At 38.2% G+C, this 21,743-nt stretch overlaps 1 protein-coding gene, 2 long non-coding RNA genes and 1 pseudogene across 4 annotated transcripts in view; 3 read left to right on the forward strand and 1 right to left on the reverse strand.

Annotated features, from left to right (window-relative positions):
• Positions 1 to 21,743, reverse strand: part of LOC140236957 (CXXC motif containing zinc binding protein-like) — a 56,926-nt gene that overhangs the window by 8,954 nt on the left and 26,229 nt on the right. The window lies entirely within an intron of this gene.
• Positions 3,199 to 20,889, forward strand: LOC140236473 (uncharacterized; annotated as a pseudogene).
• On the forward strand, positions 6,681 to 11,967 carry LOC140236877 (uncharacterized). Of its 2 annotated transcripts, none has more exons than XR_011901805.1 (3): positions 6,681 to 6,821; positions 10,503 to 10,676; positions 11,420 to 11,967. It is a non-coding gene; the product is annotated as an uncharacterized lncRNA (long non-coding RNA). The 2 variants fall into 2 exon arrangements; XR_011901806.1 differs by having other exon boundaries at positions 10,597 to 10,676.
• On the forward strand, positions 11,977 to 15,600 carry LOC140236876 (uncharacterized). The gene is made up of 3 exons (XR_011901804.1): positions 11,977 to 12,223; positions 13,031 to 13,274; positions 14,342 to 15,600. It is a non-coding gene; the product is annotated as an uncharacterized lncRNA (long non-coding RNA).

Raw genomic sequence — 21,743 nt, forward strand, 5'->3', positions numbered from 1 at the left:
AATAACGGACAGCACCCGTGTGTGTATATGTGTGTGGGTGTGTGTATGTGGGTTGGTGAATGTGGGTGTAGGATGATTTAGGTTTTGGTTGGGGGTTGGTGGGTTGGGGATTTGATTTGAAGAAGGATAGTTATAAATGGTATGACAGATTTTGGTAGGATTTAATATTTAGGATAGATGTAGATTTGTTACGGTGGGGGGGTGGTCGGGTTTTTTATGAGTGATTTCATTCTAGATTTTTCTGATTTTTTTTTTCGGATATGAAAAATGTAACATTGCACTGAATAATAATTCTGAAAAATAGTATTATACAATTTAATGGGAATAATGATAATTACTCAGTAATATGCAAAAGTATAAAGTAGGCCTCATACAGACTGCCACATCATAAGCAGATTTTGACTAGAATGGCGGTCTACTCGATACATACGACAAAGTGACAAGTTTTAATGAACATTTTCGTTTACTAAGTGACAAGTAGGCCTATTATGAACACTAAAAAAACAAGCGGTGTGTGTGTGTGTGTGTGTGTTATGGAGCGCTGCGCGTGTTGTGCGAGAATATGTGTTTTAAAAAAAAGCGGATTTCGTTTCTTTGGTTTAGAGAGTTACAATGTAAATTTGATATTAGTTTGCACAATGTTTATGGTGATACTGCATTTTGTCTTTATGTAGTGTAAGATTGACGTTGTGTACAATGTTTGTGTAAAAGGCAGTTTGTCTTTGTATGATGTTTTGTTTTGTTTCTGTGAACATTTCTGTTTCTATGATATGAAATGTACGAAATACGGATAAAGAATTATCCAAAAAAAAAAAAAAAAGTTGTGGAAATTGTGTCGCTTGAATGTTTCGTTCCTATTATGTGGACTGCGTGCTTACGTAGACACACGAACGCTCGCACACAACTTTAGGGCCTACGTAGCCCACGAACACAGATACCGGTACTCATGCAGGCACAAAACTGCGCCCACAAACACGCATCATCACACACCCTTTGATATACACATACGCCACTATATACCAGGGCTGCCAACTCTAACGCATTGAGCGCGAGACTCACGCAATTCAACCAATTTTGACTGTCTCACTCTGATAAACGAAATCTCACGCTAAACCCCCAAAATGGAATGGACAAAAATAAATATATCTCTAAATTCTCTGATATTCCGAATGTCGATATGCCCAAGCCCAAAGTTCCGAGATTTTTCCGCGCGGGTGTAAAGCTTAAAGGGATCGTACAGTTTTGGTTGAGACCCAATTTCAGGTTTCTAACATTTTTTGGCGAGATAATGAGAAACCTCTTATGAAATATGAAAGAGCATGTAATTCTATGAGGAATTCAACGTTTATTTGATGAAAACTGGTTTTGAAATGGCTGAGATATCCAAGAAAGAGCGATTCTAATAAAGTGTGGGACCCACACTTTATTACGATCGCTTTGTTTTACTTTGTTTTTGGATGTTTCAGTCATTCCAAACCCGATTTTCATCAAATAAACTTTGAATTCCTCTTAAAATGGTATGCTCTGTACTAAACCATAAGTGTTTTCTTGAGATCTCGCAAAAAGTTTAAAGCCCAATTTTCATCTCCATCAATACTGTATCATCCCTTTAACCAATAATAATCGTTTTCGGTTCGCGCGCAAAGACGAGCTATTGGATTGGTTTCTACCTATACCACGTGAGCGTAGCTTGTACTTTTGGCAAATTACAGTACATGTATGGCTATGACGTGTGCTTTACATCGCTTTACATACACTGACTGTGTACGTAGTACGTACGTACGTAATGTTTTTTTTTTAGACGGCACAGATTGGGGAAACTAAAAATCTATCGGGGACCCTATCCCTAAACCTAACCCTAATCCTAATCCTAACCCTAACCATCAAACCCTAACCCTAACCCTAACCCTAACCCTAACCCTAACCCCAACCCTAACCCTAACCCTAACCCTAACCATAACCAAAAACCCTAACCCAACGTTTTTCCCATAGGTTTAACACGCGCCATGCCCCAATCTGTGCCGTCTTAAAAAAAAAAAACGCCGGCCGCAGGCAGGCCGCCAGGCGCTAGTATAGCCAGGAGGATCTTTCTTTCATCTGACTTTCATTCCTTCATCACGGTAAGTTTAACGCTTGAAATTCATATTCAAAATTATTATCAATATAATTTTAATCTTTTATATGAGAGTGAGACGGAGAATTATATGAATTTAACTTTGTTATGTGTATTTTAACTCTTTATTGAGACCAGAAAGTGTGTCCTTCCTGTCGATTATTAATTTTATGAGAGTACGGTACCAAGAGAATTTTCAATCTGTCGCGTCGGGTCGATCCGGCGCGGTTGAATGCTGTGTGTGTGTGAGTGACGATCTATGGTAGATATTAAAACACCAATTTTGAAAATTTATTAGTCAGTGGCTTATCTGTGGAGGGCCCTATTTCGTAGATAAGCATCATGACATAAACTCTAGGGAGCTAAAACTGGAATTAGTATTTATTGTTTCACCACACCTGCTTAGTTATTGATTCAGACGGCAACTAGGTCCATATGATTGATATTACCACGTCCAAAGACCTGCATACAGTCCCACATACAGATAATTTAGTGGTACTTTGTACAATTTAGCTTATTTGGGCATAATTTGGGGTTATGAAATTTCAAATAATTACCCAATTATTTTTTTCAAAACTTTCATGAAACTAAAAGGCCTATGCTATGTCTCATTGGTTTTCATAGTCAAGTTCCCTCACTGAAGAAAATGTGTTTATATGTGTCCTCATTTTTTTCTTATGGGTTAAAAAATTACAAGGGCATTTATCCCTTCGTAGCTGATACCACCCCCTCCCCCCAAAAAAAATGCAATGTAGTACACTTTAACGTCCCCACCCTCTTATGATAGGACCAACGATATGCAAATTTAGTTTGTGTAGCACTAGAGCAGGGTCTAAAAAAAAAAAAAGCCATGCTTCATTGATAAAGGCTGAGGGTCCGCCAATACAAGAATTATTGTATACGACCCTATATTAAAAAGTCAAAGCTTTTTTTTTTTTCATTTCAAATCATATTACAGAATTCCATGCCTATCCTGAAAAACAAGTTCATTATGAAACGAAAACAATTCGGGGGAGGATAGGGACAAGTAGAATTGACAATATTAGTAAAACCAAAGGACTGAACGATAATTTCTATCATTTTAGATGTCGCAAGAAGATGAGACAGAGAGGATGGATACAGGCAGTGACACTGATAGTGACAACACTCGGATTGTTGCTAAACAGGTCAAGGTTAGTGGCGCCAAACCAAAGGTCAAACCAAAGGTCAAACCAAGGGGGAAACGAGGTGCAGCAACCTACAAGTCTTCTTTTAAGAAAGAATGGTCTGAAATTTGGCCCTTCATAAGAATGGGGACCACAGCTGCCCACTTCCGATGCAATATTTGCAGCCAGGAGTTATCATGTGCTCACCAAGGTCTATTTGACATCAAGCGCCACATCTCTAGCAACGGCCACAAGGAGAAGGAGAGGCTACAAAAAAAAAAAAAAAAAACGCGGGGAATAACCCACTTCACTGTTCAAACTGGTAACAGGGAAATGTCTAGCTCAGAGACCAAGGCAAGTATCAATTAACATTGATTATAACACTTATCTTATATAATTTTGTTTACAGTTCTTTCAGGAATTGTTCATGAAAATAAACAATTATCAATTCATATTTTGACACCCTCATACTGGTGAGCAAAAATATTGCACAAGTGCGTCTTGAGCATTTGGTTTCAAGTGGATTTGTCACATAACACAATTATGCTATACAGTAACAGAAATAAAAAATCAAAAAGTTTTGCGTAAAGGGTGAGACATATTCTAAAGATTTTATTACCGTAATTATCCTTCAAAAGGACACAGAAATATTGAAAAGTTTCGTCCGATTCATTGTAGTTAACCCAAACACTTGATATAAATTATTTGTCATGCAGCTGTAAGAAATTGTCAGTGATAATACAAATTTTAAACCTGGCCTGCCTATACCCCCTAATAATAAGACAAGATGTCCATCGGTTAATCTTTTTCAGATCCGCAGAGCAGAAGTGAAAGTGGCCATGACAATGGTGCAGCACAACGTGCCCCTGGCATTTGCTGATCACCTCAGTCCCCTCGTGAAGGAGTGCTTACCTGACTCGCCCGTTGCTACAGGATACAGGTCTGCACGGGCAAAAACGTCATGCATCGTGAACCGAGCCTTAGCCCCATACTGCACTGTCGAAAGACAGTGCAGCAGTTGCAACAGCAGCCTTTCTCCCTATCGACGGACGGGTCAAATGATACCGGTAAGTTTACAGATTACATGTATGTCTATTTCAGCTCTGAAGTGATGTAACACACTGTCATTACTCAACTGTAAGCTTTCATAAAAAAGAAAATAAACAACATTGACATGTTTAATAAGAAGAAAACAATCTATAATATTCAAACCATAATCATTCTCACCACTTAAAGTCAACCTTTTATTAAACATGCTTTTGAAAACCAGATATGTGAACGGTGCCTAATATAGTTCAGCTGTATTTTTCTTCTGAAAAGTGTTGAAGAATAAAAAATTAAATCCAACTACTATGGAGAATTGTACATGTACTTTGAAGAAAGCTAACAAGTAACCAGATTATATTAGGGATGTTCTATTCCTGAAACTTATACAACTTAATTTCTTCCTGTCTTTATTTTCAGGCTTGAAGAAAATGAACCCCATGACTGTAAAAATCTTTGACATAAACCATGGGGTCGTGTATCGCTTCCTGGATATGTGCACAACAGAAGGTACAGCAGCTGCCATCGCTGACGAAAATTTCCAAAAAGATGGACCAGGTTTTCCCAGACAATGAAATTCCATGGCAAAACTGCATCGCTTTATCCCTTGACAATATAATGCCCGTGTTAATATGGGAATTAGGAATTCCATCAAGTCAAGAGTCTTGAACTTCAATCCTCAAGTGTATGTCCATGGCTGCCCAGCCCATATGGTTCACATTAATGCACATGCTGCTGGAAATACCTATGCAAAGGTAAGTTAAAATCATTTGGCTTGTAATGTACCATATCATCTAAATTATATTTTCACAATATTTGTTTTTGGTCTGCTCTTTTATAAGTTGAATCACTCCACTGTCAGCAATTATAATCTTATTGCAATGAATAAAAACATGAACTGTTCTTTGACTGTTATCTGACAATGATCAACTTTGACAAGTCATAAATTATGAGATGAAAATTATGAAATACAAATGAATTTTCAGGCTGCTCTTGTTGCAGCTGACAAACTTTGATGTGGAAGATCTGGCAGTAGATCTGGCCTATTGGTTTAAGGAAGCTTGAAGAGGAAGGCAGGACTTGAGGGTAAGCTTGGAACAGAATGCAACAAAACTGTTTGTAGGCGTTTGAATAATACATTGTACTATATTCAGTGATAGTGGGGGGTGCAAGGGATTTTTGGTTCAAATTCTTCCAAAAGCAACAAAATTTGGCACACATGTAGTCCAAACCATACTATTTCGATTTTTGATGAGCGCCAAGATGGGCGCCTTCTGGGGCGGCCACACACACACACACACACACATATATATATATATATATATATATATATATATGTAGATATATCATAATTGTTTATTTATTTGTCATAATCATTATTGGTAATATGTAGGGGGATGGAACCGCTCTTGGCCCTAATTGACCATTGAAGGAGTATGGAAGAGATGACAAATGGGACAGAATAGGGGTACTAGTGAATTGCAGTTGAATGCTCACAGACGCCATTTTGAAAAATGCCCGAAATGCCTGATTTGGCCCTTATCACGTACGTTCCTTGCGCATCAGCTTGGGGGTGCGGCCATTTTGAGGCGCGCATGCGCAAATCAGTACCCAACACTCAAGAGTGTCCGAACCATAGAGCTCTATTATTATAGCGATATGTAAATACAGCTCTATGGTCCGAACCACCGAACTAAAACATAGTGGAATGCGTGTTCACCCAGGAAATACGCAGCCACCAAAACTTGCTACCACCGCCATTTTGTTAGGTCAATTTTTCCTTATATGGCTGTGTCTCCGAAGCGCAAGACCATCATCATGTACAAACGTGCATTGTTACGTCATAATCACTAGCCACTGGACGGCGTACTCTTGCTTGCGCGCGTACCAGTGGCCCAGTCTGACCGCGCCTAAGCGTGCACTCCATATAAGGAAAAATTGCCCTAACAAAATGGCGACGCAGCACGTTATTTGGCTGCACGGTCTCGTGTATGTTGGGAATAGGGACACGCATTCCACTATGTTTTAGTTCGGTGGTCCGAACCAGCTGATTGACAGCTGGGAAATATAAACAAAACCCATTCTTTGAGGGATTGACCAATGAAAATGAGTGAAGGGATAGTGCTCATGAATATGTATAAGTAGTCTCCGTACCCTCAGTAGTCTTAAAGGCTCTTTCACAAAGAGACTGTGATTTTGCCAATATAACTAACAAAACATTGATAAAAAGTATATGTTTCCACAAAACACATATTGAATAATTTATCGTATTTTTTATCTATTTTAAACCTTTTTATTATAAAAAAATATGGATTTTTTTTAAGGAACTCTTGTTTACTTTTTGACGGAAATTACGACCACACCGTTTGACTGAGGGAACTTTCATTCATCCTCCGCATTTTTTTGGTCGTCAAATAGAGGCCTAAAACCAATGAAGATTCCGTAAATTGCTGTTTTTTTAGCGCCAGGTGACGTCGATTTCACGTACGTGATTGCAATGATGGAATTCTACAAAGAAAGTAAGTAACAGTGATTTTGCGTGTGTTTATTGATTACTCTCTTTTCTTTGCTGTGTACTGCACTGTGACTGTGTGATTTCTGGCATGGTAGTTCCAGGAGCCAATGTGATTTTAATTTTAAAAGGGAATAACATGTACGATTTCTGTCGATCTACGTAAAAAGTGCCGTTCGCCGACGCGTAGATACAACACTACGCGGCTACGTCGGCGCTAAGCACTTAGTCCCACCTCGTTCGCCTTGTGTGACTGCGCGCAGCGTGTGTGTAGACTATGCTAATTTTTGCTATGTAACGACTAACGTACAGCTGTACACGCGTTGACCGTGATGACGGCTGTTTTCATGCTATTTTGTCTCTTTCTATCGCATAGATCAATGTTATGGCGTGTCTACGATGTACGATGTGTGATGAGGTTACGCTTCATGTCCTAACATATAGAACCGTCTAACGTCAACTGGTTAGTTAAGACTGGTTCCACATCCGCATCTACATTCATTCTTCCCAAGAACCACCAGATACTGGAATTCCTTACCACATGCAATAACCAATATCCGTATATAGCTGATCCACATGATACATCATTCAATCACTTTATAGGTCTAGATACTGTGCCAGCTTTTGTCAGCTAGAAATAGATACCTAGACAAACATAATTTACAAGACCTACATGTATCCTGGATGGTAGTGTTCTAGATTCCGTCATCTTTTCTATGGGAATAAACATTAAAACATACAGTAGGAGCAGAGTTTACTCTAGTGTCTATACCATCTATTTGATTCAATTTTATCTGTATCTTGTCATTCATGATGAGATGACAGATGTTTAGTCTTTGACATCATCAACTGAATTAATCAGTAACGTCTACCAAACAACATTTTATTGTGATATTTTGTTGATTGATTTTTAACTTTGTTCAGTATAATTGCATGATACAAATCGTTCCAGTAAATAAGCAAATTTCTTGTTTAATGTTGGGGTGCATGTTCAGATGGCACAAGATCTTTTTTTTTTTCAGACGTATTTCTTTCAATGTTGGCACACAAAATGCAGTATTTACAATCAATAGATGATTCAATGTCAAATATTCAATACTGATCTAGAACAATTAATGAGATCACACTGAACTCCGTTGTAGACTAATGCGTTTATTACAATATGCCATGCATATTAGCCAAGGCAGTGAAACACTTTCTTCAGGGATGGGGGGGGGGGGCATTTCTTTCACATCATATATGAAGACATAGAGTGCCACTGTTCCTCCCTTTTATACCCAGAAAGTGTATCAGAGTTTTTTTCTTTGCTTGTCAGGCGAAAAAACCCGAAAATGGCACCAGAAATATAAACTAGCCCCAGTCCACTTTAAAAAACATGTCGTGGGCAGTGTTCTTGACTCATTTTTACAACATCACATTTAACAAAGAAGTAATGATTCTTGCTACAATTTTTCAGACATATGGCTGCTGATTAGCAAAGTTTCTCCACCAGATAGATCTGTGTTAAGATCTGAATACACTCTTTTCTGGAGACAAACAACTCAATATTTTGTGTCTGCTAGAGTAAACAGTGAACAGGATACACATCAACTCTAAATTTGAATCTTTAAATCTCGATCCAAATAGAATCTACAGTAGTTTCTACACATAATCTTGATTTATGCAGTTCTCCTACACTCTTATGCAGTTCTCAAAATCTTAATACCGGTACACTCTTTTCTTGAGTTAGTCTAACAAGTCAATATTTTGTGTCTGCTAGAGTAAACAGTGAACTGATACACATCAACTCTGAATTTGAATCTTTAAATCTTGATCCAAATACAATCTACAGTATACATGTAGTTTCTAACCATACTCTTGATTTATGCAGTTCTCAAGACCTTTATACACTCTTTCCTGGAGACAAACAAGTCAATATTTTGTGTCTGCTAGAGTAAACAGTGAACTGATATGCGTCAACTCTAAATTTGAATCTTTAAATCTTGATCCAAATACAACCTACAATAGTTTCTACACATAATCTTGATTTATGCAGTTCTCCTACACTCTTATGCAGTTCTCAAAATCTTAATACACTCTTTTCTTGAGTTAGTCAAACAAGTCAATATTTTGTGTCTGCTAGAGTAAACAGTGAACCGATACACGTCAACTCTAAATTTGAATCTTTAAATCTTGATCCAAATACAGTCTACAGTAGTTTCTACACATAATCTTGATTTATGCAGTTCTCAAAGCATTCCCCAAATAGATGCATTATTCAAATATATTTACTTCCCTATGCAGGGTAGAAAATTCCACACAAATTTATGTTTTCATGAAAATTACAATAGAAAAATACAAAAGAGGCTCTGAAGTACAGGGTCTATTCAAGCGCTTATTCTTTACCATGCCATGCTAGCTGTGCAATGAAAGGGGCAAAACAAAAGTAGACCACTGGAGCAACAACAAGGAAGGGATTATCATTATTCTATCAACACATTCTGTCCATGATTAATGCCAACTTTCAAAGCAGTAGAGTTACTCTGTCAAAAGTTATTGGACACGACAGTGAAGAGTGTGTAAACCGTTTAAAGAAATGAAAAGGGGACTCTAAAAACATATCTGATCTATTCTCCCCCCATGATGGGTTGTAGAAAAACTGCAGAAAAGCACACTTTCCCATTCATTATCCCAAACTATGATCCCAAACTTACAAATAATCTAGAAGAAGGCTAGCTCTTTCCGGAAATATGAAAAACTAAAAATTGACTTGGTTGACCCATTTCACCTTTTTGGAATCCTCACTTAAAATAATCTAAGATTGTGTGTACATGGTGTATACATCCGGGTTACTTTGCACCCATTGGTGCTTCACAGAGTCTATGGCTCTCTTCAGCGAATCATTGTAACCTCTCAGATCACGAGTAATGACATTCAGTTGTGCATGAACTGCCTCTCCTCCTTGCTCGCCCATGGTTCCACAGGACGCCCTCCACTTTTGCAACCATGGCACTACATGATGTTCAAGTAGATACTGCTTCGGTGTTATGGATTCCCCAGGAAAGTTCTCTCTGACAAATGACATGTACTCCTTGATGTGTCCGTCTAAGAATTATATTAAGGAGAAATGATGTATGTAACTGGGATTTAGACCTTTAAATCGAGTTACTGCACTGCTGCATAGAAATGACATTATGTTTCATTTGCTATGTGGAAAGTAAAACAGTTATCACAGGGTATAATGTAAAAAACTTATCTGAAAACATGGCAGTAGCATTTTAGTTATCGGAAGACTGTGCTAGAAAGAATTATGCATAGCATGCAATGCCAGTAGGCATTTGCCTGTTCATCAGTTGATAAGTGCAATTAATCTGTATACCATATCAAGATTAAGGGAGACCTGAATGAGAAGTTGATCATTAGTCCACTGAAAATGGCTACACAAAGCTTCTAGCTTTTACTAATTCCAGATAAACAACCCATTGTGCTAACTTTTCATATACTATTGTATCACTATTATATAACAACGTACTCCTATTGATTTTTCTTTCTGTTTTTTTTTTCTTAATATGTGAATTTAGTATCAAAATCCCTTATTTGAAACTTACTGTTTGAAACTTACCGTTTGGGCCTTCACTGACGCAAATGTTACTCTAAAGTTACAAATTTTTCTATTTCTTACCAAGTTCATCTATGGTTTGCTCATCAGGAAATCTTTCCCCATTGAAGATGTGATGGCATCTGGAAAATCTCATGAAAACGCCCTCAAGCAAGGTAATGATGTCCCTTGCCTCCCTCTGCAGATCTTCGCTCTCAGGGCAGACGTTGGTAACCTCTTCGGCCACGGACTCGAGAATGAACTCCAGATTGGATGGCTGTTAATGTGGGTATAGAAATTGAAGTTCCTGAGATTTCCATATGGGTTGTTGAATTACTTAAAATCAAAAACTGTTCAAATACTGGCATTCTGCTTAGATCATAATTATAAAGAAAAAAATGTGCCATTAAACATTGCTGTGTGCTACTCCAGAAGGTTTCACTGTTGATGAAATGCCTAAAATCCTGTGCTGTAGATAAATTCAAAATGGCCAATAACATTATAGTGGCTTACAATGTTTAGAATTTCTATGAAAATGCACCCTAGATGTATTATTATCATTATTATTATTATTTTTGCCTTTTTGTACGAGGCTTGTGTTACCTACTATTGGTTTGACTGCATTTATAATATGTCAGAGATGTTTGATTTTCAGAAGTTTCTAGGCAGCACTAACCTTGAGGCATTTGTGTACATGGTTGCCGACGAAAGACTTGCCATGATAAGCTTGCCGCTGAACTGCGATTTTTTGCAGGCGCTTGTCTAAGCCTGCGGAGACTGGACCATTGGCTTCGGGGAGTGGCTGAAGCTTTGAGAGCTCTTTGTCCTGAAATGAATGAATTGGGATATCAACAGTTTAGAAACACACACTAGGAGATTATAACTGAAGTAAGCATTAATGCTAAACTGCACTGATTATTGTCATGTCCTATGATCATAATGAAGTTTCATTTGGATGTATTGCCTGTGGCTCTTCACTTACTCAATTGCAGTATGAAACAAAATACATACCACTCTTTTCTTTTCAGCCCTCTTCTCTTCAGCTGATTGCAAGATGACAGGGGGTGGGGCTGCTTCAGGGTAGAGGAGACAGATCATATTATGTTGGTCAACGAGGTCATCTGCCTCCTCAAGCTGCTTCGATCTCTCCAGCAGTGCTCTCCTCCTGATCTCCTCTTCGAAGGCCTTGTTGCTCACTGCTTGTTTGGTGGCTCCTGCAGCTAGAACCTCGTCTATTCTCAGGTCCAGCTGGTGACACCTGGAAACCAGGGTGTTCCAATGTTTCAGGAAGATACCCAAAGATATGTGGAGGCCTGGAGGGCATACCTGTCAACAAGGCAAAAATTATTGCTATTGCTGGAATTCCTTACAGAAATCATTATATGGTTGGAGATAGAATATCACTCAGCATCTTTTTTGTAAACTTTATTTTATATTCACCAATATGATGCCAATTCCTTTGTTATATTTTGTTTCTTTAATTCAAGCTGCATATACATTAAATGTAATTATTTGATTTCGTTACACAGTTGTTGCTGCTGATTTGTTCTTCATCTAAAAAGATCTTATTCTTTCATAAGCCTATGACTTCACATTGCGCATGAAGATACTCCAAGTTGCAACCCTCCATAAGGTGACTGTACATGTTTGTATGCTGGTTGTGACCTTGGAAAGGATATGCAAAATCAACTATGAATCAACATTACAGGTACATGTACGTGTAAAGATTCGTCTTGCCAGGACCGGCCGTGTTTTTCCAGAAATGCGAAAGGTTTAGAAACGAATCTGTTAACACCAATTTCTGTCACTTTGGGAGATAACATTATATGCAGGTATGTAGTATACAAAAATATTTGTGTGTGTGTATGCTGTCAACACAAGTGCAGAATATGGTTTATACGTATCCATAGAGATAATACCTGCTGACTTACGCGGTGCATGAACTAAATTACACAAAATCTTTAAATGGTCGCATCCTGTCAGAGGTTTAATTTCATGATATATTAACCATTCAGGATAGCTTACTTTGTTGTAATGTTTGCATGAAGACTTCATATATTTTGGTATCATGACTATAAAAGGAATACTCAGATGAGTAATTTAAGAAAGAATTTTCAATCTAAAAATTAAAATTCTTATAAGTTATTATTTGTTAGTTACATGAGCATAAAACTTCTACTGAGTTCATACCAGAAGCTCCTGTGATTCCGTTAGACCTTGCAAAGGTACTCATAGTCACCCATAGCAAACACTCGTACTTTCCTCCCTCTGTGAATAAAAGAAATTATATATTTTATATTTAAAGTTGTGTGACAACTTTTGAGTAATGTAGGCATAGTGTGACAGGTGCATGCTGTAATCAATAAGACTTGCAATGTTCATCATTACAGAATGCATTTCAACTTGAAATTTGAATGATGGAATAGTCATAATGCAGGGGCGCATCCAGGAGTTCATTTGAAGGGGGGGGGGGGGCTTTACAAAATTAAAGGGGGTGCAAGCGCCCTCCATTTTTTCTATTTACTTCTTTTGTTTGAACAAAAATTAAAAAGGGGGGGGGGGCGCCCAATGCTTGCCCGCCTGGATCTTCCATTGTAATGGCTTCTAAAGATATGCACTCTTTAATTTTTTTTTTGTAGATAACAGACTGCTTCATACCGCCAGGTGGCTGTTGCGAGATCATTGATTTGTCCTTGTAGATGCTCCAGCGCCACCTCAAGATTGTATATGCAGTCAGTTCCGTCGAAAAGGACAACTTGGGTGTTCGCCAGGGCATTTGGTCGACTAACATTCGCTAGTTGGAGAATCAGTTTAAATGTCCTGCCACCCTTGTTTCCACCAATTTTGATCCAGACCTCATCGCTTGGTATGGTGTCGTGCCAAGTGAGTTCTCCCAACCTGTCAAAAGCCAATTGTAATAATAATCATTAATGATGTCAAGATTTGCAGTCAATCTTGTACAATTAGGCATCATAGGGATCCAAGGAAGTGCATAGACGTATCCTAGTATCAACTTTCAAGAAATTGAAATGATACAAGCAATCAAGAGGGGGGTAGGTTATAAAGAGCATCAACTGGGCAATATATACACACTATGTATGTGACGGGTCAAATCAAGAAAGAGCAAGATTGACTTGGTAGTCTTGTATAATGAAAACTACAACATCTGTTGTCTCAGTTTGTTTTTTTTTAATCTATAAGAGCTGCAGATGGAGTAAAGTTGAATCAGAGTGCCCAGTTGCTGAAGCTAACACGAGTTATCGCTATACCATAGAGGAATGTCATGTTTTCTGATCCATTAAACTTTTAGAAAAAGTCATTCAACAAAAACGTATTTCATCTTATAAAACTATATATTTTACATATGAGAAGAATAACCACTTAATATTCATCTTGAGTTGAATTTCAGAGGAAAACGTAATAAGAAGAGGGTAACATTATACTTTGATACATCAATAGACGACTTACTGGTCATAGTGATCTAATAAGGTGAAGACTTTCCTCTGTAAGTCTTTGATCCTGACCAATGGGGCGAGCTGCACTTCTTGTGTCTTGTCCTCTTTCGTGATGAGGAATGGTACATTCTCTCCAAGGAGATTGTCATTGACCAGATTTTCTTCTAATCTCCGGACCCCTCGCTCATGTCCAGTCTTGATTTTCCTGTTGTGTAGCCATCTACAAAAACAAACATATTGTATTTTGTTTTGAGCTTTTGATATGTTGTAATTTTTTTATTTATTCATTTGTCTATTTATCTATCAATTTTTGTGACAGATTTGGATTGTGGATATGACGTTTGGTTTGTGTAAGTGTTGCATAATTTTACTATAATTTTTATAGAATGAAAGTTGCACTAATTTTGCGCTTAGAAACATTGTATTAAGCGCATTACAAATGTAATGTATTATTATTATTTATTATTACTAATTAATCTCTAATTACCTTTTCAGTTTTTTTAATCTCGTCCAGCTGAGCCCAAAGAAGCTCCGCAGCTGAAGCAGGTCATTGCTGGGAATCTTGATGGTTCTTGAAGGAGATTTGCAATTTTCAGTTCATCTTTCAGCTGCTCATCTGATGCATGCCCAGAGACTTCTGTGCGAATCTTTTGTAGGAGGTGTGTTCGCTCTCTCATTGTTGTTCTTCCACATGTTTTCCTGGAGACGGACGGTGTCTTAATTTTCTTTGTGATCATAGGCTGTAGAAAATAATATAGTCACTTCAATGATGTGGGAAATGAAGTAGATAGCTTTATGTTGTTATTTCTCAAATGCAAAGCATTATATTTAAAACAATGAGATAAGTATTTTGTATTATAACTCAAGCACACTTGATTTATATAGGATACTGATAATATTTAAATGTTATATAGGCCTACTTATTTCATTCAATATGGATTTTGTAATGGAGCTTGCTTTCATATATAGGCTCACAAAATAGACTTGCAATAAGAAAATCACTTGATAGGAAATCTACTAGTACAACTGTAATATGGTGGCAAATGTGAAGTACAGTTAAAATCATACTCTGAACATAACACCATTGAAGCTGTACCGGTATATTCAAATTACTGGTAGGCTAAACTAGGATGACGTATTGTTCAGGTACCTGGTATGTATACACTGCTTGTAGGTAATGGTAGTCTTCAGAACTGATAATAACTACGATGGATTTCAGACAGTAGAAATATCTTTCATGTGTTTACTGTTAAAAGAAATCTTTTTTCAGAATTCCGTGTCTGAAAGCAGATTAGCATTAGATTCTGGAAGCATGATTCTGATATTTTCATTAGGAAATTGTAGCTTGGAGGTGTTTTCAAAGTTTTGCTTGATTCTGGGTGCATGCTGGTCTTAACATTTGACCAACAAAATGTGCTTGCAGGAGCAGTGTTTACCCGGTACAATACACAAGCTCAGCAACTAAAGTATAACTGTTGAATGCCATTCACAAATGTGATTTCAAATTAACAGTAAGATTATTACGAACCGAGTGTCTCAAGGGTCCAAAACTACAAACATGCTTGGTAGTGAGTGTGATTATTACGAGAGCTATTTCTTTTATTTGAAAGTGCTGGATCTGAGGTATGATCGAATTATAGCTATTACTGTGTGAAGTAATCAGAGGATTGGATGATACACATGTTAATATTTGTCATTGACACATGTACAATATTTAAGAATAAAATACTGATTCTTACTCTGCTTTGACCGGGTATGTGGATTTCAGCTGTGTCACCATCCCCTGACTCTCGTAACTTTTCGCGAACAAGCTCAGCTGTTATGATTGCTTTCTCTCTAGGAGACATGTGTGCCAGACTGTGTGGTTTTGTGTAAGTATGATCTGCTGGTGCTGTTGTTGCCTGTACTGATGTTGTGCATGTGTGTGTTTGTGATTGTTGATGTGGAAGGTGTACATTGCATTTGTTGCATACAAGTTGTAGATTGTTGATAAGTGATGAAATGTATTGCCCAGGTTTATGTGTGTCATCATATTTCATCAATTTCTGACATACACAACACTTGACAGAATCATCACAGAACAACGACAGCAAGACAATGGTTGCAAAACAAATGGTGACAAGGAGTTTCTACTGGACTCGACACAACACACTTACACACAGGGCACACAAGAAACAAAGAACTTGGCACAACACTGAAACATTCAGAGCTGAATTTACAGGGAATACAGACATCATCACACATCTCCTCAAAATGAGCTCTACATTTGTTTACAGGCCGTCTCCCAGGCCCCCCCCCCCCCACCCTTCTTTTTCGGTGGTCTCCCCTCTTTTGTTGTTTTTTCATGCCAAGCGCAAGTTGTGCATACCCCCACCCTCCGATGTCCCCCCCCCCCCCCCAGTCATTCTTTGGTTCCCACCCCCTGTTCCTCTTGATAATAACAAAACAATAACAACTAGAACAAAATTTCAATGGATGAATATCTGGACTGTCTCCGCTTAAATCAATGTCAAACCGCTCTTTTACAAGTGAAGCATAATTAGAAACAAAATAAGATGTCTTGTGAGGTTTCAGACGTTGCCAACAGAATCGACACAACTGTGTTACACAATACAAATGGTGGTCCATGAAGAAAATTATTGAAAAACAATGTCTACTTCTACTGAAGATAGCTCAACTAAAAAATGCGGAGGATAAAAATTAATTGTGAATATGGATTTCCTAAGACCCAGAGATACAAACTAGCACAAAGACCAAACACACAAAAAATAATTCACTATGCAAAACAACAAAATTACAAGTAATTTACGAGTGATTGATCGTGATTGTAAAGACGTAGGCGTCCGGCACATTTGATGGTCTCCGCCATGAGTGTTCAGGAGACGCAGCGTGTTTGGCTTATATTTCGATAGTCTGTGATGTGTATTCGGTATCATTGCTTATTTTTTCATAGAAAGTTCTTATTTTGATTACATTGGCACTGATTATATAGCGATCAGATCCCTGAAAGAGCTGATTTTCGTGGAAAAATGTGGTTTTGCCGAAGAAAATTCAAACGTGATTAAGGTTGATAGGGACGCGATCTCGAGGCTACGCCCACACAATATTGATTGCTTCGCCCTCTACGGCGGGTCTCATGGGAGGTAATGTCGACGCCCCCCAATCCGACGGTAGCACATAGCGAGGAACGTATGTGTTATTTGACCTTGAAAGTGACCTTGAGAGGTGATAGTGACCTTGAATTGCAGAAATGATATTTAAAATCACATTCTCTAACCCCGTAAAATCGTTTACATGGGATTCATAACTTTAATCAACCTTTTCAATTTGTAACTGCAGTGGACCTTCAACCCAGATGGCGGCCATATTAGATTTTATAAATATTGCGGCCCCAAGGGTTTTTAGTCTTGGCGCCCATCAAAAAACGAAAGAGTATGGTACAAGGGGCTTATGAGCAAAATTTGGTGCTTTTGGAAGAATCTGAACCAAACAACCCATTTTGAGCCCTTAGGCCCCCAACTATGATGAATAACAATAGTTTCTAAGCCCTCTAAAAAAAGAGTGATAAATGCAAGCCAAATCTCTGTAATTTTCCATTTCATATGTTTTCTCAACCGTTGTGCCAGTTTTGTGACACTGAGTACATGGAAATGGTGAACTATGTGCAGACAAGATGGCTGAGTCTAGAAAAGGCAGTCAACCGTACACTGAAATTGTACACTTCACTTGCAAGCTACTTCAAATCAAGCAGTAAGTACATTTTAATTCATCAAAAGATAATGGATATAATTTATTGTTTTATGATGGTACATATAAAAATATACATATATCAATGTTTAATATCTCCTATCATAATCCACCTTTTTTATCAAATGAAAAATATAACTTTCCACACTTGATTGGAGCAGTGCACGATGTAAATGTTTTTCATGGTGATGTCATTTATTGAGTAATTAAGTATTACTACTAGACATATTTCAGTAATTATTTCATTGAACCACTTAGTATTTAAACTATAAACATGATAAAAACACCAATTGTTTGTTGTTGTTTTTTAAGACGAGAGCCAAGCTCGATTCAGGCGCCTGAATGAACGCTTCTCCGACCCTATGACTGAGGTCCATCTGCTCTTCTACCAGGCAACTTTGCCAGCACTCACAGACTACAATCTTCTCCTACAACGTCAAGAACCACCGGTGCATCAGTTGCATAGGCAGGTGTGTAGGCTGCAATTTTATCTGAAAATAAATCTGAACATAAAATGATCATTTGGGTGTTGCAGACAAGAAAATAATACTGTTCATTAAGTTGAAATACTTTGGGAGTTCCCAAATTATCTTTTGGAGGACCAGGAATGTTTCTGAAGCATGAGCACTCCCATTTGCCAGTTTACCTGTACTCACATGACTAACCAGACCCTCCATCCTCATACTCTCAAACTTTCCCAACGTTGCACATTTATACATTTAAAGAAGGAAAATGTATAATTATTATAGTATATTATGAGATAAATTGTCATTTTAATTTGCAGATACATTTGTACATCCAGAAGCTCATGAGCAAGTTCGTGAAACCGGAAAAAATGAAGGACATAAAGGTGTCAGACATCCAGTACAAAACAGAGGAGAACCAGCTGCCTGGTATGTAGTACAGTAACTTATTTTCTGTCAGGACAAACGCTACAAATATACTGATTAAATAAATAGCCAACCACCTAAATGTAACATGACCATTATTTTGTCACATGAAGATTGAAAAAATGTTAACGAGGTATATTGAAATAAAATGATTATTTACTCCAGTACAATTAATATTCCTCATAATGTGTGTGGAATTATGCAATTGCAAATACATGTAGTGATAAAAATTATTGCTCACTTATTCTATTTATAGATGGCAGCCTGTCTATATGGGGTTCACCACTCGAGTACCCTCAACCGTTTGCTGGGAGGTGGGGACGTAAGCGCTTCTCAGGTGAAGAAGTTCTTCACTGCAGTAAGGGGCTTCTTCTGCGAGGCGGTATCCTATGCCGTGTCAAGACTACCCCTCGATGAGCCTGTGCTCAAGCATGCCATCTTTGTTGACTGGCACCAGAAGATGGAAGCCTCACCTGATGATGTGTTCTTCTTCATTGACAGGTGTGTATGTAACTTAAATGATGTCACAAGGATCCACATCAAAAAGTAATTGATATGGAAACAAACACAGACATTTTATATTAAATTCCACATACTAAGAATGTTGCTGTAGGATTGGTCCAATGTGAATCACGTGATAAAGTGTAGTTTCCCCATCAATCACCACCTTGCAGTGTTGGTAGTTTTGTGTTTCGCTGATCACTTCAGTGCATAGATTCACAATGCGTTGTCAATATTCTTTAGTACGCGCGAAAAAGTGCCATCAAATTTTGCCATCAAATTTTGCCAACACTGTAACTTTCTTTGGTTCTTTTGTGACGTCACAATTAGCTTGCGCAAACCACAAGCTTCTCTTGTGACGTCACAATTAACCTTACTCGTTGAGCTAGAGGCATAGCAAGATACGCGCTATGCGGTCTACGCTAAAACAGGTATTGAGTGCAGTCGGAACTTCTTTCCCTGTTTCCAAACCAAAACTTGATTTCTAAACCAAAATTCTTTCTTGTAGAGAAGTTCTTTCTATATAGTTAAGTTTCAGATGTGGAATATAAAGCAAATAATCACCTTTTGGTTGCAGGTGATGAGACAAACTATCACTTCCTCGGCGAGCTAGATGTACATGCTATCTTTCCTCAGCTTCGCTTCGGAAAGATAGCTACATCCAGCTCGCCTCGGAAGTGAGAGTTTGCCCATCACCTTCACCAGCAGTGATTATTTGCTTACTATCTTGTGCTCTATTGTAAAAGTCCTTTCCAGGGCAGTAACATCGGACGGTTTGATTATCAAATGTATGCTGCTGTTACTGTAACTTGTCAGTTGTACCCAGTAATTGAATTTAGTACTTGTGATCAGTTTACTCTCTTAAATCTGAATGAACTTAAAAACTTACAATGCCCACCTTTCTTCTCCCCTTTCCCACCTATTGTATTTTCTACTATCAATTTCCTTTAATAAAATGCAGAGATAAACACATGTCAATAATGTAAATTTCTATGGAAATGGCGTACCCATCCTAAGCCAAGATTTTTGGCTTTTCGCCTGCATCAAAGCTTCTCTTGAAATAATGTATGCTATAGTCGTTACCATGTAAATCTACATGTATATTTTTGTATTTTAAAGGAAATAAATGTGATATAATATCACATTCAATCAGTCAACTAAGCTCTGCAGATGATATTGTTAGAATATCTCAACTTTAAAGATATGCATATTTATTTCACTTGATAGCACTAAGACACTAATGAAGGGCTACAATTATGTTCCTGTGTGTTGTTTTGTTTTGTTTTTTTTTTTTTTTAAGTTTCAAGCATCTGCTCCCATTCACGTGCCCAAGAGAGCAAGACAAAGAAGAGGAGGAATTCAGGGATTTTTAGGTGATGGACAAGGAGATTTCTGCCAGGCAAAGGAAAGAGTTTTCCATTAAGGAAGAGGATCGATCCAGAGTTTCTTCGCTTAGACAAGCTGTGGGCCCATCTTTCTTCCCTGAAGAATCCTATAACTGGTCAGCTGAGGTTCCAGCGGCTAGCGAAAGTTGCCCAGCTGGTACTTTGCCTCCCCCACAGCAATGCCGATGCTGAGAGGGTTTTTTCGTCCATTGGCCTCAACAAGACGGAGACCAGGAATGCTCTTAGCTTGGATGGGACCCTAAGCTCCATCATGACCATCAAGATGGCACAGGGAGAGCCTGCTTCAGGTATGAGCCACCAGCAGAGGTACTACAGTCTTTCTGGAGTGCAACCTCAAGCTATAATAAGGAGCATTAACTGGATGAGAGGTTAGCTAATGCCCGAGCTAATCGACCCCCAGTATGGATGGGCATTAACTGGATGAGAGGTTATTGCTAATTCCTGAGCTAATTGACCCCCAGTATGGATGGGCATTAACTGGATGAGAGGTTAGCTTATGCCCGAGGTAATTGACCCCCAATATGGATGGGCATTAACTGGATGAGAGGTTAGCTAATTCCTGAGCTAATTGACCCCCAGTATGGATGGGCATTAAAGGAACTGTACAGTACTGGTTGAAGTGGGGATTCATGTTTTGAACATTCCTAAGTGAGATAATGAAAAGCCTCTTATGAAATATGAAAGAGCATGTAATTTTAATTTATTTGATGAAAATTGGTTTTCAAATGGCCGAGATATCCAAAAAAGTGCTAATATTGATAATAAAAGGCGACATGCCACAACTTTAGTAGGATCTCTTTGTTTCACCTTGTTTTTAGATATCTCAGCCATTTCAAAACCGATTTTCATCGAATAAACGTTTGATACCCCTTAGAACTGCATGCTCTTTGACATCTCACAAAGTGGTTTCTGAATATCTCACAAAACGTTAAAAGCTAAATCCTCACCTCGACCAGAACTGTACACATCCTTTAACTGATGGATGAGAAGCTAGTGTATGCCCGAGCTAATTGACCCCCAGTATGGATGGGCATTAACTGGATGAGAAGTTAGCTAATGCCTGAGCTAATTGACCCCCAGTATGGATGGACATTAACTGGATGAGAGGTTAGCTTATTCCTGAGCTAATTGACCCACGGTATGGATGGACATTAAGTGGATGAGAGTTTAGCTAATGCCTGCGCTAATTGACCCACGGTATGGATGGACATTAACTGGATGAGAGGTTAGCTAATGCCTGAGCTAATTGACCCACGGTATGGATGGACATAACTGGATGAGAGGTTAGCTAATATGCCTGAGCTAATTGACCCACGGTATGGATGGACATTAACTGGATGAGAGTTTAGCTAA

The sequence above is a fragment of the Diadema setosum genome, chromosome 13 (assembly GCF_964275005.1).
Source record: "Diadema setosum chromosome 13, eeDiaSeto1, whole genome shotgun sequence".
NCBI classification, from domain to species: Eukaryota; Metazoa; Echinodermata; class Echinoidea; order Diadematoida; family Diadematidae; genus Diadema; species Diadema setosum.